Source organism: Mizuhopecten yessoensis, unplaced genomic scaffold (assembly GCF_002113885.1).
Source record: "Mizuhopecten yessoensis strain PY_sf001 unplaced genomic scaffold, ASM211388v2 scaffold8811, whole genome shotgun sequence".
Lineage (NCBI taxonomy): Eukaryota > Metazoa > Mollusca > Bivalvia > Pectinida > Pectinidae > Mizuhopecten > Mizuhopecten yessoensis.
In genome coordinates, this window is record NW_018407733.1 from 422,938 (window position 1) to 425,908 (window position 2,971).

Below are 2,971 nucleotides of genomic sequence, written 5' to 3' on the forward strand. Positions count from 1 at the left end.
ACTATTTTTGTTGACCTTTGTCCATGGAAGGTCCCTGCAAAATTTCATTGAAATTGGTTCAGGGGTTTTGGAGAAGAAGTCGAAAATGTAAATTGTTTACGGAAGCACGACGGACGACGGACGACGACGGACAAAAGGCGATCGCAATAGGTCACTTGAGACTTTGTCTCAGGTGACCTAAAAACTGAAAAGTGCATGAAAAATCTTATGGTCTTTCCCTGGTCAAGCCACCTTAAATAACTGGTTCTCTCGCTGGCCTGTATTTCACTTTAACTTATCTACACAGGAGAATTTAACTTAAAAATTTAAATAAACGTTACCTAGGTATTGATTTTACAACAATTATGAAACAAACTAGGTGACCTCGTACCTTTTCATGTCTGATTGAAGAATCTTACCCTGGCCACCTTGGTGAAAGGCGAGTGTGTTATCCTCTGTGCCACACAACCATCCTGATATTTAACTTCTAATATAATGACGAGATTTAAAACTCACAAGCAGCTTCTGGCTGCACTGGTGAAAGATGCAAAAACATACAAGTAGCATTCATACCATGTAGTGAGGTTTGCTATGGGTTTAAAAGTTAATATAATATATCTCTGTCCATAATATTTAAGACTCCAAAATATTGGACACTTCGCCTCATTATAGGCGAGACATCATAATATAATATTTGGTTATGCGACTTACTTTGACAATACTAGATCCTTATTATAGGTTTATCAAAGGTTTGTGCTATGAGTGAGCTAAGGTCAATGTGGGTTCCAGTCCATGTTTGAAGAAAGGTGAAGGCCACTACATAGCAATGTTTGTTTACGTAACGGCAATAAGTAAAGTAACACAATCGAAAATGTAAAGCATTTATTACAATTATATAAAATATTGCACATTTCTTACACAACACTGTTTTAACTGGTTTACACTAACGTTTCTGAGGCATGCTAAGTTATTTAACAAAGCCTTAGCGAGGGGAGACAACTGCAGCACACATGGATCACTCTCCGGACTTCATATCTCATAACAGTGGTCACTAGGAGCAATACACTATTTACAATAATATGTATATGAAACAACTTCCATTCACTAACACTTTCATCTGAAAACATGTTGATATACAAATAAATAAATAAATAACGTCTATCTTTTGCCTGATGCAGCCCATTGGTAACAATGTATCTACGTTTTCACACTTTAATCCGTATGATTTTAATATTTGTGTTTGAACACCCACATATTGGTCCTGTACTTATAGAATAAAGACTTGTATGAACATGTTATTCTCGTGACAGGCAGATAGGATGAGGATGGGTAAAACATACAACTACTTAACCCTTTCACCACTGTAGACCATAATGGACTCGTCCAAATCATTGCATGGGATAGTCTACTAAAGTTTCATAGGGGTGAAAGGGTTAAGGTAACTACCATATACCTATTGTTTTTAATCTGATTTGGTTATGTGTAACGAAATATTTTTTTGTCTGGTTCATTATTTTGTAATGATAATTTTAAAAGCAATGATAATAAAAGAAACAAGAAACAGTGCTTTGGCCCTGAATGTCCATGTGGTCAGTAAGTTTAAGGCAAGTTTATAAGGCTTTTAGAAAGGGACCGACTCAGTTTGCACCAGAAAACCAGCAAACTGACCGAGCACATTTAATGTAGTTCAATTGTGAAGAAAATGGCAGTTTTGTTAGCTATCTACACCGATACAAAACAAATTAATAAATAACATCTCTCATAACCGTTTCACTAAAGCGAAATAAGTGAAGTTTCAATGGATGGTTGAAGTATTTCAATGAGAACATGTTACAAATGAATTTTGTGAAATGCTGAGTTCAAACATTTCTCTCACATACCAAAAATAAGTCATTCAGTTCTGAGGTATGTAAAATTTGCTATTTGAAAATGATGGTGGGAATCTTTCTATATATAATATATATATAAACAGTATATACAATTGTCTTGTGTAAGTTATTCCAATGGATGAAGAAATCATGTAATTTTTACAGAAAGTCCTCCATGAATTACTACAGTTAGATACACAACAAAATTTATCTTTGGTAAATTGAGATACAGAAGCATTTAAATGATGTAGAATGATGGTATGAGGTGGAATGTTTTGAACCCAATCCGAGTAAAGAGAAGCCAGAGCCAGTATCGCTCACCTGTATTCATTTATTATCTAAGCTTGACAAGATATTGTGAAAATGTTTCTGCTATCTTGAGGCCATGGTGGCCATCTCAAACTCTATTGATTTAAACAATCAAAATAGGAGTACTTTTGGTAGAATTAGCCTTGTGGAAGGAGGTCATTTTTCGACCAATCAGATGTCAAGAAATCCATCTTGGAGTTTGATTATGAAGGTAAAGGTCAAGTTGACAACAGACGGACACCGTGCAATAGCATAAGCTCACTTGGCCACTGGACACGTGAGCTAATCAAGGGGCAATGATTTTGACTAAACAAATTGATTATAAGAAAGGAATGTTTTCAACTTAATCTGTGTGTCATAAAAAGTGAAATGTTTTGGACATAACGACTTGGAAGTTAATGAACTAAGGTGGGATATTTTGGACTAAATCTGTGGAATGTTTTTGAACTCACCACAAAGGAATGTTCTTCAATGGAAACAGTTATAGGGTTGGAATTGTGAAAACGTAAATAATAACGACGTTTCATATTGAAATGTAGATGGTACTTCAAATTGGACACATATAAGACTTTAAAACAATTACACCAGTCATTCACAGGTAACATATCAAGCTCTGCCTGATCAGGGGGCACCTGTTTTAAAGGGAGACAATATCAATCAATAATAAGTACGGTTAATAACAATATTTCTATCCTATACAGAGACCGCTTACTCATTCAATGCAAACAACAAAATTCTGATATGCTTACAGGAGACAGGATCTGTAATACAAATAATATTAAACTGTCAAACAGCAAACTAAGGCGAGAATAAAC